General features: G+C 37.5%; 1 protein-coding gene and 1 pseudogene across 5 annotated transcripts in view; both read right to left on the bottom strand.

The window, feature by feature from the left end:
* LOC306658610 (monocarboxylate transporter 1-like) overlaps window positions 1–19,760 on the bottom strand; it is a 34,981-nt gene that overhangs the window by 9,562 nt on the left and 5,659 nt on the right. Inside the window, exon 1 of one of the 4 annotated variants that reach the window (XM_079135762.1) lies at window positions 18,798–18,830. The exons of the other annotated variants lie outside the window; for them this stretch is intronic. The gene's annotated coding sequence lies outside the window, so the exon portion shown is untranslated. Of the gene's footprint in view, window positions 1–18,797; window positions 18,831–19,760 lie in introns of those variants that run through there. 4 annotated transcript variants of the gene reach the window in all.
* LOC306658627 (tripartite motif-containing protein 60-like) lies at window positions 12,876–15,049 on the bottom strand (annotated as a pseudogene). Its single transcript has one exon. The product of its transcript is annotated as a tripartite motif-containing protein 60-like (transcript).

The raw sequence follows: 19,760 nt of genomic DNA on the forward strand, positions 1-19,760 counted from the left end.
AATTTGCATATTATAAAATTCATTCTTTCAAAATGTACAACTCAGTGGTTTTTAATGCAATCACAGAATTATGTCAACTATCACCATCTAATTTCAGTTGAAGTTTTCAACTATTATTGTCATGGTTTGGATCTTGGAGTATCCGCTGAAAAGCTCATGTGGTAGGTAATGCAAAGGACATTCAGAGGTGAAATGATCAGATTCTGAGAGCTATAATCTCATCAGTGGATCCATTCGATGAATTAATAACCTGAATGGATTACTAGATGGTACTGTAGGCAGGTGGGCATGGCAGGAGGAAGGAGGTCACTGGGGGCATGCCTTTGGGGACTATATCTTGTCCCTGGCTCCTTAGTCTCTCTACGTCTCTCTACTTCCTGGCTGCCACAAGCTAAGCAGTTCTCCTCTGTCATGCCCTTGTGCCATGACATTCTGCCTCGTCTCAGGCCCAAGAGCAATGGAGTTGGCTAAGCATGGAATGAATCGTTGAAATGGTGAGCCCCAAATAAACTTTTCCTTCTCTAAGTTGTTCTTGTCAGGTAATTTGGTCACACTGATGAAAAGTTAACTAATACAATTATTATTGAATTATCTATTTTCCTTTTAATTCCATCAGTTTTCCATGTATTTTGAAGCTCTGTTGTTAATTGTATATTTGTTATTGCTATATCTTCTTGAATGACTGATCTTTTTATCATCATAATATGTACTAATTTTACATCTAGTAACAATTTTTTTTCTTGACATTTGTCTTGCCTAATATCCCTATGCCACTCCAGCTCTCTTACTGTTTGCACGGTATCTTTTTCATCTGTTTACTTTAAGCATATGTATCTCTGACTCTAAAGAGGGTCTACGTAAACTATATACTGCTAATCACTGCATTTTGATTATTTAATCCATTTACATTTAATATAAGTAATAAAGTAGGATTCAAGCCTGCCAAATTGCTATTTGTTTTCTGTCTTTTTTGTTTCTCTATTCCTCCACTACTTTTTAAAAAAATATTTTTAGACATTGATAGATCTTTATTATATTCATTTATTTATATGTGGTGCTGAGAATTGAACCCAGTGCCTCATACATGCTAGGAAAGTGCTCCACCACAGAGCCACAACCCCAGCCCATCCACTACTGTTTTCTATTGTGAAGAGATTTTTTTTTTTAACTGTGTCATTTTAGTTCCTTTGTTATTTTTTTACTATAATTTTGGGGTTTTATTTTATTTATTTATTTTTTCAGCCTGGTGACTACAACAAACATCTATCTTGAAACAATCTAGAATGTGTTAATACCAACTTAATTTCAATAGTATACAAAAACTTGACTACTCCCAGGAGCAATAATACATGCTTATAATCCCAGCAATGCAGGGAGCTGAGGCAGGAGGTTCACAAGTTTAAGGCCAGCATTGTCAATTGAGCAAGACCCTGTCTCAAAATGAAAAATAAAAGGGGATGGGATATAACTCAGTGGTAGAAAAGAGTCACTATATAACCCACTTTTATGTAATTACTATCATACAAATTACATTTTTATACATTATAAGCCTACCAACATTTTTATAATTATTAACTTATATAGTCATCCTTTAGATCAGAGGAAGGAAAAAGAGTTCAAGCAAGAAATATGTTTATACTGACTTTTTAAATATCTATATATATTTTAGTTGTAGATGGACACAATACCTTTATTTTATTTTTATGTGGTGTTGGGAATCGAACCCAGTGCCCCAAACATGCTAGGCAAGAGCTCTACCACTGAGCCATCACCTGCATGGACTTTTAATTTTACTTATGCAGTTGCTTTTACAGGTGTCCTTTATTTTTTCATGTGAATTCAAGTTACTGTCTAGTGTTCTTTCATTTCAGCCTCAGAGACTCTGGTATTTCTTATAGTACGGGCTTGTTGGCAACAAAACCTCTCAATTTTTGTGTATCTGAGAAAGCCTTGATTTCGCCTTCATTTTGTTAAAACACCACAGGTCTTGCTGTTCTTCCAGAAATTCAGCTGTTCTTCTAGAATACATTCTTTAGATTGTTGTAAACCTTTGGCTTATTCTGAGTTCTGAAAAAGTTGATTTTGATCATTTTTGCCAGTGTTCTCATTGTTTTTTCGAAGGAGCATATTTTCAGAGGGCCTAATTCTACCACTCTAGAAGTGCTTGCCATAACTGATTTTTTTAATATAAACCTTTAACTTGGCAAATCTGCAAATTAAATTTGCCTATATTTTGTTCGGATTGTTGAAATGTTCATAAGCTATTTGGAAATACACATTTCCCTTCTCAACTATCTTTCTGATTTCAATATCAGCATTATGTTAGAGTCATAAAGTGAGTTAGATGTTCTTTTCCTGATCTCAGGAAGAGTTTGTGTAAGACTGGAATAATTTATTCCTTCAAAGTACAGACAGTACTTTCTTGGTAGAATTATCTAGCAGAATGTACCTATAAAACCACCTGGGGATGTGTTTTCCTTATGAGGATAGTTTAAGTCATCTACTTCAATTAAAGAAATGCCAAATCTACTCATTCCTTCCCTTACCTTTTTTTTTTTCTTTCACTGTTGGGGATAAAACTCAGGGTCTTATGCTGAACTCCATTCCCTAGTCCTTCTTTTTGCATTTTGAGACTTTATAGGGTATTTTCCTATAATTTCTTCCACTTTGACTAAGTTTTCAAATTTACTGGCCTAGCATTTTTAGTCTCTGGATCTGTGGTAATGTCTTCTTTATCACTGATACTTGTACCCTCTTCTCATCTTCCGTTAGTCCCAGAGGTTTACCTCCTTTATTAGTTTTCTTCAAAGAATATTGTTTCATCAAAAAAAAAAAAAAATTTTTTTTACTGTAACTTTCCTCCATTTTACGGATTTCTACCATTTTTATCATCATTTTACTATTACATTTTTGGAATTTATTCTGTTCTTTTTCAGATTAAGGTGGACACTTAGACAATTATTTTCTAATACAAGCATTTAAGACCACAAGTTTCCCATTATCAGTTTAACTGCATACCACTATGTAATTACATATGGCTGTTTATTTCATACAGGACTCTCTGTACAAAATATTCCATGATGATTTCTTTTCTCTTTTTTGCCCCTTTTGTATTGGGGATTGAACCCAGGGGCACTGAGCTATCTCCAAAGCCCTTTCTAATTTTTATTTTGAGATAGGGTCTCACTGAACTTCCCAGGCTGCCTCAAATTGTGATCCTCCTGAGACACTGGGATGTGATTTCTTTGTATTCAGAGGCTTTTAAATTTTCAAAGGAAGTCTTTTGTTCAAACTTCCTCCTCACCTCACCCCCAGCTACTAAAGACTGAATCCAGGTCCTCATACATACTCCTAGTTAAGTGCTCTACCACTGAGCTACACCCCAGCCCTTTTTAATTTTGAGGCAGGGTCTTGTTAAATTTCACAGGCGGCTTTGAACTTGCAATCCTCCTGCCTCAGCCTCCCAAGTAGCTAGAATTACAGGTCAGTAGCTGGGATTACAGGAATTTGCCACCACCTCACCCAACTTTTATTTCATTTTACTGACTTAAAATTAGTCGAGTGCCCCTGAGTTCAATCCCCAGTACCACCCCCCAAAATTAACAATACTATGATAAGAGAAATCCAAGATGGTGGAACATAGGAGGTCACATTCCTGGCTGCTCCATGGAGTGAAACCAAGAAAGCAGGAGGCAGCTTCTCTGCAAGGTGGGGAAAAAAAAAAAAAAAAAAAAAAAAAAGGGGAGGGGGACTTTACTGGAACCTAAAACTGGAGATTCAGAGCAGACTAGAGACATGGGAGGTTGGATATAATAAAATAAGGAAAAAATTCCCAGCAGCACAGCTACTGCCACAGCCAGGCCTGAAGCTGCAGTCAGAGAGGTCCCTTCATGAGCATAGTAAAGGGATAAGGGAATTAAAGGAAGCTGCATTTTTGGGAGGCCAGAGGCACATCTGGGTACAGAGTGTTTAGAGACCAAGGACATTGCCCAGCAAACCTGAAGGACTCACTGCCTGCGGGGCTATCTGCATGCTGGGAAAGAAGCCATCATCTCCCCAGGCATCATGGAGAGAACAAGGGAGGAACCATTTAGCAGCTGTGGCCTGGTGGGGTGGGCAACTGAGGAAGCTAAATCCTGGCAAACCCAAGTTTGACCGGAAATACAGGCCCAGTAAACACATGCTGCAGGACATAGACTGTGCTTAAGTAAAAATCAAACGCGTTGGGAGGTGTTGGCATCAGATCTGCTATTTTGCTGCTGCCATTATTCTCCCTCCCCCACACTACTTTACAACCCAGATTGTTAGCCTATGAACTTCCTAGCCAGTAATTGGTCCAGACTGTTAGCCCATGAACCTCCTCACCTGCCATTGGTCTGTTGTTATTAGCCGTGAATTTCCACTACTTAATAGCTCCCCCTCCATCTTCTCTCTCTCTCTCTCCTCCTGGCTTTCATTCTCTCTTGTGTGCTCTCTCCCTTTCTCTCTCACCCTACAGGGAGCCAGTGTGCCTGTCTACTTAATAAAATCTCTCGCGTGAGCTTCTGCGTCTGGAGTTGTTTCTGAGTGCTTTCAGGAGGTTTACACAGGGAAACCCACCCGGTTCTACCCCCTCCCCCTCCAAAAGCCCACTGCTGGCAGGACCAGCTGGAAGAGGCGCATCTGGCTGGGAACTCAGAAGGCTAGGTGGGAGAGATTGGCGACTGAACTCGACACCAGGAAAAATAGGGTCTGCAAGTGATGTAGGGGATTAAGAATAGGCTCCTGTAACACACGAGTGGAACCCAGGGGAGATCCCTGGGGTAATGTCTTCCAGCAATGGACCAGGAAGTACTGGGCGCTGGAGGTGCCCTGATTTAAGATCTCCAGATCAATTGGCATCCAGCAAAGAGCCTGGAGGATATCTGCCTATGGGATTATCTCTCTCACTCCAGCAATCCAGAGGGTGGAACATCACACTCCAGAAGACCCCACCTAAAACTGCTGAGAAGAGAAGCTAAGGATATTTTGAACTCCAACGGGAAGAATTCTTTTAACAAGATTTTTTTCATTTTTAAAAATTCTTTTTTACTGTTTGTGATCTTAATGGTACATGCACATTTATACCGTTTCCTTTTTTTTTTCTTCTCACCTCTAGCATTTTGGAAGTCAGTTATTTTACATGGATTAGTTTTTTGTGAACGAGAATATTTGATTGCTATATTTTAGTTTTGTATTCTTTTATTTTTTAATTTTAAAAAGATTTTTTCTTTATACATATATTTTTATCCCATTTCCCTTGATGCTCTTTTCTCCTGCTAACAGCCAGTCTCTATTGTTCTTTCACTCTTCCTTTAATCTTTTACTTCTGTCTTCTCTCCTCCTCCCTCACAGTCACATCGTATATCACTTCTGTTTTCTGTCCACCATTTGAAAACGTAAACCCTTTCACGAACTTGCTGTTTTTACTACAGGCAATAACTGATGATATCATTTCTGTTTATTATGATAATTAACATTGTAGACATCATAGTAGGAACTATTTGCTTTAATAATGTAAATTATTTGCATTGGTTATTTATCTCCCCTAAACAGTGAGGTACTGGAAACCTTCAGGGACACTGTAAGTCCACAGGGTAGAAACTCTACTGCGTCAGATTCACATTACTTGATGGATAGACACAAAAACAACATGAAAAAGCAAAGGAACAAACTGCCCCAAGCAAACCAAGATACTCCAATAACAGAATCCATCAACAACACAGTGGAAGAAATGTCAGAGGAGGAGTTTAGAATGTACATAAACTAATCTGCGAAGTAAAGATAATGTAAGAGAGTAAATACAGGTAGCAAAATATCACTTCAATAACGAGATTTTGAAAACAAACAGAAATCCTCAAAATAGAGGAAACAATAAATCAAATTAAAAATTCAATGGAACGTATCACCAACAGACTAGACCATTTGGAAGACAGAACTTCAGACAATGAAAACAAAATATATATATCATCTTGAAAATAGAGTTGACCACTGAGAGAAGATGTTAAGAAACCATGAACAGAACTTGCAGGAATTATGGGTGTTTTAGTCACCTTTTTCACTGCAGGGACTAAAGGACCCAACCAGAACAACTGTAGAGGAGAAAAGGTTTATTTAGGGGCACAAAGTTTCAGAGGTCTCCATCCATAGACAGCAGGCTCCATTCTTTGGGGCTTAAGGTGAGGCTGAACATCATGATGGAGGAGTGTGGCAGAGGGAAGTAGCTCGCATGATGATCAGAAAGCAGAGTTGCTACTCTCCAAATACAAAATATATACCCCAAAGTCACACTGCCAAGTGCCCCCCTCCACCCTACCACTTCAGTTACCATTCAGTTAATCCCTATCAAAGGATTAATTCACTGATTGAGTTAAGATTCTTATAGTCTAATTATTTCTTCTCTGAACCTTTCTTGCTTTGTGTCACACGTGAGCTTTTGCAGGACACCTCATATCCACACCATAACAATGGAATAACACAAAAAGACCAAATTTAAGATTTATAGGGATAGATGAAGGCACAGAGATACAAACCAAAGGAATGCACAATCTTTTCAATGAAATAAGAAAAATTTCCCAAATTTAAAGAATGAAAAGGAAAAACAAATACAAGAGGGTTACAGGACCCCAAATGTGCAAAATTACAAAAGAGCCACATCAAGTCACAATATAATGAAAATGCCTAGCATACAGAATAAAGATAGAATTTTAAAGACTTCAAGATAAAAATATCAGATTACATATGGGTAAAAACAATATGGATCTCAGCTGATATCTCAACACAGACCCTCAAAGCTAGAAGGTAGTGGCATAACATATACCAAGCTTTGAAAGAAAATGGATGTCAACCAGGAATCTTATATCCAGCAAAATTAAGCTTCAGATTTGAAGATGAAATAAAAGCTTTCCATGATAAAAATTAAAAGAATTTGCAACCAGAAAGTCTGTACTTCAGAATATTCTCAACAAAATATTCCATGAAGATGAAATGAAAGGAAAAAAAAAGGTGAAAACCAGTGAAGGGAGGAATTACACTAAAGGAACAGTCAATCAAAGGAGAAACTAATTGAAATTAAAAACTAGAAATAGGGCTGGAGTTGTGGCTCGGTGCTAGCGCGCTTGCCTAGCATGTGTGAGGCACTGGGTTCTATTCATAGTACCACATATAAATAAATGAATAAAATAAAGGTCTATTAACATCTAAAAAATTAAAAAAACTAGAAATAAACCAAAATGACTGAAACACCAATCATATCTCAATAATAACCTTGAACATTAATGGCCTAAGCTCATCATCAAAACACACAGACTGGCAGATTGGATTAAAAAACAAGACCCTGGGCTGGGGAGATAGCTCAGTTGGTAGAGTACTTGCCTTGCATGCACAAGGCCCTGGGTTCAATCCCCAGCACCACAAATAAGTAAATAAATAAATAAAATAAAATAAAAAACAAGACCCAACAATATGCTATCTCCAAGAGACTCACCTCATAGACAAAGTCATCCACAGACTGAAGGTGAAAAGATCGGATAAAATATATCACTCACATGGAGTGTGTAAATAAGCAGTGAGAGTCTATCCTCATACCAGATAAAATCTTCAAGCCAAAGTTAGTTAGACGGCATAAAGAAGGATATTTCACACTGCTTAAGGGAATCGTACATCAACAAGACATAACAATCATAAATATTTATGCCCCAAACAATGGAGTATCCATGTACATCAAACAAACCCTTCTCAACTTCAAGAATCAAGTAGACCACAACACAATAATACTGGGTGACTTTAACATACCTCTCTCACTATTGGATAGATCTTCCAAACAAAACCTAAACACAGAAATTATAGAACTAAATAATACAATCAATAATTTAGACTTAACAGACATAAATAGACTATTTCATCCATCAGTGAGATCCATCTCAGCAGCACATGGATCTTCTCTAATATAGACCATGTCTTATGCCATAAAGCAACTCTTAACAAATACAAAAAAATAGAGATAATGCCCTGCATCCTATCAGATCATAATAGAATGAAATTAAAAATCAATGATTGACTAAAAAATCGAAGCTACTCTAACACGTGGAGACTAAATAATATGCTACTGAACGACAAATGGATAACAGAAGATATCATGGATGAAATAAAAAAATACTTAGGGGTAAATGAGAATAGTGATACAACATATCAAAATCTCTGGGACACCATGAAGGCAGTGCTAAGAAGAAAGTTCATTGTATTAAGCTCATTCATTAAGTGAATAAAAAGTCAACAAATAAAAGACCTAACACTATATCTCAAAGTCCTAGAAAAAGAACAAATCAACACCCAAGGCAGTAGAAGACAGGAAATAATTGAAATCAATAAAATTGAAACAAAAGAAACAATTCAAAAAATTGACAAAAAGTTGGTTCTTTGAAAAAATAAATAAAATTGATAAACCCTTAGCCATGCTAATAAAGAGAAAGAGAGAAAATTCAAATTACTAAAATTTGTGATGAAAAAGGAAATAGCATGACTGACACTACTGAAATGCAGAAGATAATCAGAAATTATCTTGAAAATTTATACTTCAATGAAATAGAAAATCTTGAAGACATCGACAAATTTCTAGAGGCATATGACCTACCCAAACTGAACCAGGAACAATGAAATACAAGCCTACCAACTAGGAAAAGCCCAGGACCAGATGAATTCTCAGCCAAGTTCTACAAGACCTTCAAAGAAGAATTAACACCAATATTTCTCAAATTATACCATGAAATAGAAAAAGAGACAACCCTTCCAAACTCATTCTATGAAGCTAGTATCACTCTGATACCAAAACCAAAGACATCAAGGAAAGAAAACGTCAGACCAATATCCCTGATGAACATAGATGTAAAAATTCTCACTAAAATTCTGGCAAATTGCATACAAAAACATATTAAAAAGATAGTGCACCATTATCAAGTGGGGTTCATCCCAGAGATGCAAGGTTGGTTCAACATATGAAAATCAATAAATGTAATTCATCACATCAATAGACTTAAAGACAAGAATCATATGATTAGGGGCTGGTGTTGTGGCTCAGTGGCAGAGAACTTGCCTAGCATGTGTGAGGTACTGAGTTCAATTCTCAGCACAGCATATAAATAAATAAAATGAAGGCCCATTAACAACTCAAAAAATATTTTTAAAAAGAATCATATGATCATCTCAATATATGCAGAAAAAGCATTTGACAAAATACAGCACCCCTTCATGGTCAAAACACTAGAAAAACTAGGGATAATAGGAACATACCTGAACATTGTAAAAGATATCTATGCTAAACCCAAGGCCAACATTATTCTAAATGGAGAAAAATTGAGAGCATTCCCTCTAAAAACTGGAACAAGACAAGGATGCCTTCTTTCATCACTTTTATTAAACATCATCGTCTTTTAAACGAGAGCCAAAGCAATTAAACAGAAGAAAGAAATTAAAGGGATACAAATAGGAAAAGAAGAACTCAAACTATCACTATTTGCCAATGACATAATCCTATATTTAGAAGATCCAAAAAATTCCACCAAAGACATTCTAGAATAAATGAATTCAGCAAAGTAGCAGGATATAAAATTAACACCCATAAATCAAATGCATTCCTATACCTCAACAATGAATCCACTGAAAGAGAAATTAATAAAACTACCCCATTCACAATAGCCTAAAAAAAATATATTTGGGGAGCAATCTAACGAAAGAAGTGAAAGACCTGTGCAATGAAAACTTCAGAACACTAAAGAAAGAAATTGAAGACTTCAAAAGATGGAAAGATCTCTCATGCTCTTGGATAGGCAAAATTAACATTGTCAAAATGGCCATACTACCAAAAGTATTATACAGATTTAATGCAATTTCTATTAAAATCCACATGCCATTCTTCATAGAAATAGAAAAAGCAATTATAAAATTCATTTGGAAATATAAGAGACTCAGAATAGCCAAAGCAATCCTTAGAAAAAAAAAAAAAAAAGAAGTAGGAGACATCACAATACCAGACCTTAAATTATACTACAAAGCCATCGTAATAAAAACAGCACAGTATTGGCACCAAAACAGATACATAGACCAATGGCACAGAATAGAAGACACAGAGATAAACCCACATAAATGTAGTTATATCACACTAGACAAAGGTGCCCAAAATATACATTGGAGAAAAGAAATGGTCCTTGGAAAACTGGAAATCCTATGTAGCAAAATGAAATTAAACCCCTCTCTCTCACCCTGCACAAAAATCAACTCAAAGTGGACCAAAGACTTAGGCACTACAACAGAGACCCTGTGCATAATAGAAGAAAATGTAGACCCAAATCTCCACCATGTAGGCCTACAAATTGACTTCCTTTAACAAGACTCCTAAAGTGCAAGAAGTAATATCAAGAATCAGTAAACAGGGGGCTGGGGCCATAGCTCAGTAGTAGAGCACTTGCCTAGCATGTGTGAGACACTGGGTTCAATCCTTAGCACCGCATTAAAAAAAAAAAAAAAACAAAATAAAGGCATGCTGTCTATCTACAACTAAAAACATTTTAAAAAAAAAAAGAATCAACAAATGGGATGGAATCAAACTAAAAACTTCTTCACAACAAAGGAAACAATCAATAATGTGAAGAGAGAGCCTACAGAAAAAATCTTTACTACAAGCACCTCAGATAGAGCATTAATCTCCAGGATGTATAGAGAACTAAAAAAAAACACCAAAATAATAATAATAATAATAGTAATAATAATAACCCCATCAATAAATAGACAAAGGAACTGAACACACATTTCCCAGATGAAGAAATACAATCCATCAACAAATATGTGAAAAAATGTTCAACGTCTCTATCAATTACAGAAATGCAAACCAAACTACATTGAGATTTCATCTTGCTCCAGTCTGAATGGCAATCATTAAGAATACAAGCAACAATAAACGTTGGCAAGGATGTGGGGAAAAAGGCACACTCATACATTGCTGGTGGAACTGCAAAGTGATGTAATCACTCTGGAAAGCAGTATGGTGATTCCTCAGAAAACTTGGAATGGAACCACCATTTGACCCAATCATCTCACTCCTAGGTTTATACCCAAAGGACTTAAAATCAGCATACTATAGTGATGCAGCCACATCCATGTTAAAGCAGCTCAATTCACATTAGCTAAACTATGGAACCAACCTAGGTGCCCTTCAACAGATGAATGAATAAAGAAACTATGGTACATATACATGATGGAATATTACTCAGTCTTAATGAAGAATGAAATTATGGCATTTGCAGGTAAATGGATAGAAATGGAGAATATTATGCTAAGCAAAATAAGCCAATCCAAAAGAAACAAAGGCCAAATATTTTCTCTGATATGTGAATGATAATTCACAATGGGGGCGGGGAGAATGGAGGTAATTTGAACCAAAGGGGAGTGAAGGAAGGGGAGGGGGCTTGGGGGTAGGAAAGATAGAATTAATTGAACATCATTACCCTATGTGCATATATAACTACATAACCTGTATAATGCTACATCATGTAAACCAGACAAATGAGAAATTATACTCCATTTATGTGTCAAAATGCAGTCTACTGTCACGTATAACTAATTAGAACAAATAAAATATATATAATACTATAAGATGAAATGATTTTTGAAAATATTTCATGTATTCTCTAAAAGAATGCAGCTTTCTAGCTGTTGAGTATGACTTAATTTGTTGAATTAGCTTTAAATTCTTTTATTCAAATCTCCTAAATCTTCATCGGTTTTCTTTTTTCTACTTCATCTATCAAAATAGAAATTAAGTATATAGAATCTCCTAGTGATGATGTGTTTGTCATTTTGAGTTTTGTGAATGGGGTAATTTTTATGAGCTTAGGTGATGAATCTTAATCATTAAGAAACCTGGAGCTTAGCTGGGTATGGTGATGCATGCCACTTGCAGCAATACAGGAGGCTGAAGCAGGAGGATTCCAAGTTTGAGGCCAAACTCAGCAAATTAGGCAGGACCAAAGAAATTTAGCAAGACCCTGTCTCAAAAAATAAAATGGGCTGGAGATGTGGCTCAGTGGTAAAGCATCCCTGGGTTCAACCCCTAGAACAACAACAAAAAAAATTATTAAAAAATTAATAAAAAATTTCTGACACTTGTTTTAATTGACAAATAATGTATATTTATAATATACATATTGAGTAATGGCTGAATGGAGCTAATTAACATGCACTATTCATACAACTCATTTTTTGGTGATAAAATTTATAATGCACTCAATTTTTAAATATGTATTATTATTATTTATAGTTACCAAATTGTACAAAAGATCTCTCAAACATTTTCCTCCTAACTGAAATTATGTGTCCTTTGGCCAACATTCTACCCATTCTTGCCTCCCATCCCCAGCTCCTGGCAACCACCATTCTACTGTTTCATGAGTTGGACATTTTTAGATTTCACATATAAGTGAAATCACGCAGTGTCTTCCCCTTTTGGGGGCGGGTACCAGGGATTGAACTCAGGGGCACTTAACCAATGAATCACATCCCCAGTCCTTTTTTGTATTTTATTTAGAGACAAGGGCCTCAGTGAGTTGCTGAGGCTGGTTTTGAACTGAAGATCCTCCTGCCTCAGCCTCCTGAGCAGCTGGGATTGTGTGCCATTGTGCCTTGCAGTATTTGTCTCCCTTTGCTTGGCTTATTTCATTTAATATAATGTTTTCCAACTTTGTTCATGTAGTCGCAAATGACAGGATTTCCTTCTATTTAAAGTCTAATAGTATTCTATTGTGTATGCATACCACTAGACCCTGTTTCTTAATTTTCTACTTTTTAAAATCTAATTCGCCTTTATTGACAATCATTGAAGTAATACCGTTTGAAAAGTAATACATTTTTTTCCAAGTATCTAAGAATTTCTAAAGCATTTCCTAATGGGATCCCATAATATGCCTACAAAGCAGGCACTGTAACTACATGTTTATGAACTTGCTGAAATTTTTATATGAAATAATAGCTTATTGTAAAAACAAATATTTTAAAAAGGGAACTATCAACAAGATTCACTGGCTCAGTTATATCCACTAACTGAAAGCAAAAAAAAAAAAAAAGAATCTTCTAATAATACATCACCATTCAGAATCTGTGACAGTACAGATTTTATGAGGTTTTGAGTCAGTTCCAGTGTAGAAATAATGCCAAAGTGTTTCTGTAAAATAATCATCAAAAGTATAGAGAAGAGCTCTATCATCCATATTGTAAAAGGAAATCTTACCCATTTCAGAGTCCAAAAATTACCAAACGTACTAGGTATTACTTTTGGAAGAAGATTTTCTTAGAGCCCAATGCAACATAATTAGTCTGACTACATTGCCCAACTTCCCATAATCCATCCTGTACAACTGTTTTAGTCTGATTCTTCCTTCTTCTGGAAAGAAACTTTACAGACACCCACAATCCATTCAGGCTTGTCTTTCACTTCTACCTGCTAGTACTGTCTGCCAGAATTATATCCCTCTGAGCCTAAAACAGCTGGGCAGAGATAAAATCTTCTGGGGTTATGAGGTGGTTTTTGCCTATTTCCATATTGCACACTTGTTCTGTCTTCAGAGACGATAAGTTTGCGATTGGCTGTTTCAGGATCTAGGACTACATCTATTTGAAATTGCTTAATAATTCTGTTTAAGCCAGAATATTGTGGAGGAAGCTGGTAAACATAATCTTTGAATTTGAATGAAAAAGGTTCAGGGCATTTTGAGTTTTTATATCTGTGATAGATACTCTTAATATTTGCTAATAATTCCACTTCTGATTTTACATATTTGCTCTCTATCTCCTTCAACAGATATTTTAATGAGGAGGCATGGTGTGAAAGCTTTGTTAGGTTTTCCTGTAGTTTTGCTGAAATATCCAACCCTTCATCTTGTAATTGTCTGAGAGCAGTCTCACGCTCATTTTGGAGAAACAATGCAATTTGTTCAAATTCAGACTTGACTTCTTCTCTCCTATGTTCTACCTTTTTCTTCACTTCCAGGGATTTTCTACTTTGCATACTAATCAGTTTTTCAATTTGTTCCACTCTCTCCTTCCATGGGTCAAGGTAGTACTCCAATTTTTTCCTGTGATAGAGGACGGCCTTCTCAATGGGCTAAATATAGTGATGCTTGTGATTAGAGGAGAAACTGCACTGTGGACATAAAACCTCTAGGTCTTTCTGACAGAAAAAAGTCAGAACTTGTTTATGCTTCTCACACATAAACTTTCCTTCCTGTCGTTTTTTCTTGCTTCTTCTTAATGGGAGTAGCTTAGCAATTTCAGACAAATTACCCAGCTGGTAATTGTGAATTTCCTTTCTGGACAGTGAAAGTGACAAAAAGGGCAGGGGAAACTATTCTCTAGATCCTTCCAGGACACACTGATGCAGGAGAGACAGAAGTTATGCTCACAGTTGATGGTCACTGGGTTTTCCAAGTGCTTCAAACAGATGGGACAGTTAGCCTCTGTGTGGAGGTTTGCCAGGACAGTTGTAAACTCCATTAAACCTTGGACAAGCAAAGGTGGTGGGCAAAGTAATCTCTTTTAGGAAGGCCTGGCTCTGTAGCGTTTAGTGGATATCTTACCCTAGAACCTCAAAACTGACTAGCTTTTGGTTCCACTGCCTTAGCACACCAATGGCGGCCTTATAAACCTGTTTAGCCTTCTGTGACTCACCCCTAGAGTCTACGACCAACAATACTCCTAAGCCTACAACCTAGTGCACATTAGAACATATTAACTCAATGATCTGAAGTCAAGTTTAATATTTTTCTTGCTCAAAAGAAGTAGCCTTGGGTTCACAAGGAGAAATCCTTCCTATCATTCCAGGGAGGCTGAGGCAGGAGGATCGGAAGTTCGAGGACAGTCTCAACAACTTAGTAAGACCCTATCTTCAGGAAATTCATGTATCTTTTTTGAATCTTCTTTCTTTAACCTGGCGCAGACGGCTCAGCAGCTCAGGCCGGAGACTCGCTGGAATCCCGGAGCGCGCAGGTGCGCGTGATGGAGACCCCCAGGACGCCGGGACGTCCCGCTCACCGGAAGGGCCGCGCGGTGATTGGCTGTTCCGTAGACAGGGGGCGGGGCAGGAGCCTGCGCATGCCCAGTGCGGGGGGTGTGTGTGGAGGCGGGAGTGTGAAGAGCTCCTTAGCAGAGCTGGGTGGTTTACTGAGCAGCGCCCAGTTAGCCTCCTCCAGTGTTTAATTCCCAGCGCACCCTTTTCAGATTCTTACCACGATATTTTTGTTTCTGTGTGCCACCTGAGGCTCAAAGGAAGGCGGCAGGCTGCTTTTGGAAGCTTCGCCAGGCCTTCTCTCCCTTAATTTTCTATTTTGTGCTGGACACTTATAAGTTCACGTCCTTCTTTCTGTTTTGAGAATGTCAAACATGCCCTTTAGGGGTTCTGAACGTGCAAAATTCCCTGGAATTTTGTTGACCCACATATCACTTCAATTCAAATGTTCACTATCAGTGAGTTTTTCTCGGGACCATTCTAGATTAAATAGCAACCTCTGGCTTTCATTTACCTTGCTTTATCTAAATCTATCTTGCTTCCCCTACCTTGTACTATCTAAAAGACTAAATAACACTAAAGACTCAGCTAGTGTTTTCTATAAAGTAAGCTTATATCACTTTACTTGATAAATTTAATGCTCTTAACAACATTGTGAAGTTAACACTATTAATAATCCCAAGTTAGAGTTAGGTGAACTGAGGAACAGAAGGATTAAGTAACTTGCTCAAGGACATGGAAGAGCTGGGATTCAAACCCAATCAGAATGGCTTCCAAATCTGTGCTCTCAAGCACTAGGCCATGCTGCCTTCTATTATTGTCAGTTTCTTTCCACATCACACCAAAAGTAACTGTATGAAAACAGGGATTTTTTGTTTGTTTACAATACAATATCCCTAGCCCCTTGGTATTTAGTCAAGGTCAACAAGGATCTGATGAATGAAAAAAGGGGAAAGGCGATCTGGGAAGAAGGGAACATGGATGCTGGGCAGACCTTAAATATGCATGTCACACACACCCTAGTATGTTAATACCCTGCACACCAGTGCCACATCAGTGTCTTTATTACATGCTTAGAATGATGCATGCAATCACATATTTCAAGTTCAAATCACTGGTCAAACCAGAAACCTGGGAGCCGTGCTTCTCTCATTTGCTCTTGTGCCCCAACATCTGCCCAATCTGTACAGCTCCTGAATCTGTCATCCTTGCCACTCTCAACAACCACTACACCTTTGTTACCATCTCCCACGAGATAATGCAACAACTTCCTAATTAGTCTCCTGCCTTCCTCCACCTTTCCTTCACCCCATTTCATTTTCCACATTGCAGCCCAAAGGATCTTCTCAAAGTAAAACCTGGTCTTTTTGCTCCTGTTCATAAACCTGTTTTATGGATCCAGATATACCACCCTCAGAACAACATCTTAATAAGGTTGTTCCAAACCTACTGTGTTCCATACCGAGTGTAATCCCACCCTTGCTTACCTCTCCAACTTCATCTCTCCTGATTTCCATGCTACACCATGTTCCAGCCATAACAGCACTAGAAGTTCTGAGGGCCATGCTCTCTCATCTTTTGCCTTTTGTACATTTCTGTTCCTTGTGCCCCAAGCTGGCTCTCCCATCACTTGACTGACTGCTTGCTGTCTTCAAATATCATTTTCACTTAGCTGGCAAGGGCAAGCTAGGTGTCTCTACTGTGTGCAACCACAGGACCCTAGCCTTACTCCTGTCATAATACCTATGTTGTGGTATCATTTCCTGTTTGTCTCTCTCCCACTAAATTGCGTATGGCCTTGTGAGTACAGATTGTATCCAGTGTGTTTAATGACATGCTCCCACTGACCAGAAGTTTCCAGCAGATAGGAGGTAATTATATTCATAAAGTTAAATGAAGCCCATTTTATAAATGAAGAGGTACCCCAAGTTGTTAAGTGGTAGAGTGCATATCCAAATCCAAATCCATCTGGTTCCAAAACACATGTACAGAGCCTTATTTTAAAAGGGGAGGGACAAAAACTCTTAAGAGACTGCTGGGTAGATTTTGTTGTTGTTATATTTTTGTGGTACTGGGGACTGAACCCAGAGCCTAGTGCATGATAGGCAAGTGCTCTACCACTAAGCCATGTGTACAGCCCATGGGTTGATGATTTTAATGGTAATCCTACTTACATATTAAGTACAGCACTCCTAAACAAAAATCACTGAAAATGAACATTAATATAAGAGTTTGTTATGACCAGATTCACAATATCAAAACAAATATATCTAGATTACTGTATAGTTTTTTCTATTTAAACTAATATGGGACTAGCTCAATGGCAGAGCACTTGCCTAGCATTCATGAGGCTCTGGATTCTATCCCCAGTACTGCAAAAAAGAATTAAAAAAAAAAAAAAAAGGGAAGAATAAATATAAAACTTTTTCTTTCAGTATTGGGGATTGAACTCAGGGCCTCACACATGATAGAAAAGTACTCTGAGGCTGAGCAAAGTCCCCAGCCTTTTTAATTTTGAGACAGAGTCTCTCTAAATTGCCCAGGCTGTCCTTGAATTTGCAATCCTCCTGCCTCAGCCTCCTGAACAGCTGTAATTACAGGCATGTACCACCATGCCCAGCTTTATAAACAGTTTTACAATGTTTGAAATATACTATAAGATCACCTGGTCTTCACTTGTATAAACCCATGTTTTAAATATTAAGTATGCTTTAATAGTCACCACTAATACATAATTAAATTCAGACCATTTGGTATCAGAATTGACTTTAATCAAACACACGGTACTTTACTTTTTAAAAGGCTGGTCATCCCAATATTCATGCTTTATCCTAGATTGTTGATAAATCCAAAATATGAAAAGTCTTCCTATGGAGTTGGTTATCTCCAATGTCTACACATGTACCCAGGTATCTAAGAAGTGTTAACTTATTTTGTAATCTGCCATTGCCACCACAAATAGAAGAACCTGGACAAATTTTTCAGAATGCTGTTCCTTCAGAAGAATCTGAGATTTCTTCCAAGCATTTCCTTGAGAGGTTTCAGCCTGCCCCATACTTTACCAGGAACTCCTGGCCAGAGAAACAGGACTGAGCTATGACCAGGGCCAGCCAGTTCCACTGGCATATCCCTGTTTGCAGGATCCCAGATACCACCAGATGGCTTCAGGTTCTCTAAAATGATTTGGGACCAATGGCTCAACTTGGAATAGCTCTTACATTTCCTTTAACATTCAGAACTTCCCTAGTAGCTGCTATAGCCCAGAAACTGATAAGAACCAAATCTGAACAAGAGGCAACCACAGTCCTAGGACCTGACAGCAATTATAAACTCATCTCCTTCAGAGATTTCCCCCCAATTATTTTGATTATTCATCAGAATAGGTAAGAATATGCCATGAAATCATTAGAAATACATTCCCCTTCCCATTCACTGATGAAGCAAAGAAAGTTAAAGTCCTTAAGGGAATAGAGAACCTATCCTCCACTTCCCCTGCAAGAGATATGACTGGTATAGGAGTCACTTGTTTCCCCCCAAACCACTGGACCCCAGTATCCCAGAGCATATCATCTTTGGTAAAAGTTGGTTCTGATATAGGAACTTGGTCCCTGGCTTGGTTTCTGCTTTTGCTTTGGAGTTGTGTCCCATCCCAGAATATTCATTGCATAAGATCTTTTTAGAGTTACCAAATTAATTTTCTTTCAAAATTATAAGTTTTTATAAGACTTACTTTTAGCGTGGAGCAGTAAAAAAACATCAAGCAAAATACTGGGTGAGCCCAGCCCACTGGCAGGCAGAGGGAGGTGCAGGAAGATAGGTCAGGCTGGGGCTGGGCACTGCCATCGCTGGAGGGCATGAATGTTCTACCTCTTCTCCAGCTGCACGGCAAATCTCTGAATAATGAAGAAAACTTCAAAGTGTTTGGAAATGATTATAAAGTTGTTGTGACAGTTCTTGAAGAGACTGATCCTTTTACAGGAACAGTTATGAATTTAACCAACCTCATGAAGTACACAAAGGATGCAATTATGAAGCCCCTTGATCATAAGAATCTGGATCTGGATGTGCCATGCTTTGCAAATGTTAAAAGCATGATAGAAAATGCAGTATATTATATATCTGGGAAAACCTTCAGAAATTTCTTCTTGTGAGCATTCTTTATAGCTTAAAAGTATGTGGAACTGACAAATAATATTATAGTCCATAAGGAAGAACAAACTCTTAGGGATTAGTACTATTGAAAGACTAATTTCTTTCAATATTTGAAAAAGTACTTTATCCCCTTGAAATGTTAAGAAATCATTACATAATTGTTATACCTCCACATTGTGTTTTGGAGTCCCTGCTTTATTGAAATAATTTTAAGAGCTGTTATAAATTTAAGTCTGGAGTGGTGGCTATGGCTCACTGATAACTTAGTATGTGCGAGGTCCTGGGTTTGGATTTAATCCCTTGCACCAAAAATACAAAAACAAAATAACTTAATTTTAAAAACAAACGTCTAATGTGCTAGGGAGATAGCTCAGTTGGTAGAGTGCTTGCCTAGCACATGTGAGGCACTGGGTTCGATCCTCAGCACCACATTAAAAATAAAGTTAAATTTTTTTTTTTTTTTTAAACTTGTAATGCATCCTGAATATCATTTGAGAGTCTTTTATCTAAAGATTAAAAATCGCTTCATTTTTAAGGAAAA

This window comes from Sciurus vulgaris (genome assembly GCF_902686455.1).
Source record: "Sciurus vulgaris genome assembly, chromosome: 1".
In the NCBI taxonomy this organism is placed as follows: domain Eukaryota; kingdom Metazoa; phylum Chordata; class Mammalia; order Rodentia; family Sciuridae; genus Sciurus; species Sciurus vulgaris.